An 847-nucleotide genomic window follows, 5' to 3' on the forward strand; every position below is an offset into this window, starting at 1 on the left:
TTTTTTTTTTTTTTTTTTTTTTTTTTTTTGTAGAGACAGGGTCTTGCTATGTTTCCCAGGCTGGTCTCAAACTCCTGGCCTCAAGAGATCCTTCCACCCTGGCCTCCCAAAGTGCTGGGATTACAGGCATAAGGCACTACACCCAGGACTCGTTTGTAGTTTCTCTTTGTAGTAATGAAAATGTTCTGAAATTGACCTCGATGACAGTTGCGCACCTCTGCGAATATCCTAAAAGCCATTGAAATGTGCATTTTAAAAGGGGTAATTGTATGATATGTGACTTCTATGTCAATAAAGCTGCTTCAAAAATAATAATTAGCACTTCTTGAATGCCTGTCCAATGCCAGGCTGGCCCCCCACACAGCCACTATTAACCCCTCAGGACACAGAAGCTTGGTGGATTAAAGTGACTCACCCAGAGTCACACAGCTAGTGGAGTCAGGATTTGAACCCAGAACCGTTGGTAACCAGTTATATCTCAATAAAGCTGCCTTGGCTATTCTGTAGGCTGAAGAGGGAGGATTGCTCGAGCCCAGAAGTTTTTGGGATTTTTTTGGTTTTGTTTTTGTTTTTGAGATGGAGTCTCTCTGTCACCAGGCTGGGATGCAGTGGTGTGATCTTGGCTCCCTGCAGCCTATGCCTTCCAGGTTCAAGCAATTCTCCTTCTTCAGCCTCCCAGGTAGCTGGGATTCCAGGCACACATCACCACGCCAAGCTAATTTTTGTATGTTTAGTAGAGACAGGGCTTTCACCATGTTGGCCAGGCTGGCCTCGAACTCCTGACCTCAGGTGATCTGCCTGCCTCAGCCTCCCAAAGTGCTGGGAATATAGGCGTGAGCCACCGCGC

Source organism: Sapajus apella, unplaced genomic scaffold (genome assembly GCF_009761245.1).
Source record: "Sapajus apella isolate SASKATOON/1434 unplaced genomic scaffold, GSC_monkey_1.0 scaffold88, whole genome shotgun sequence".
In the NCBI taxonomy this organism is placed as follows: domain Eukaryota; kingdom Metazoa; phylum Chordata; class Mammalia; order Primates; family Cebidae; genus Sapajus; species Sapajus apella.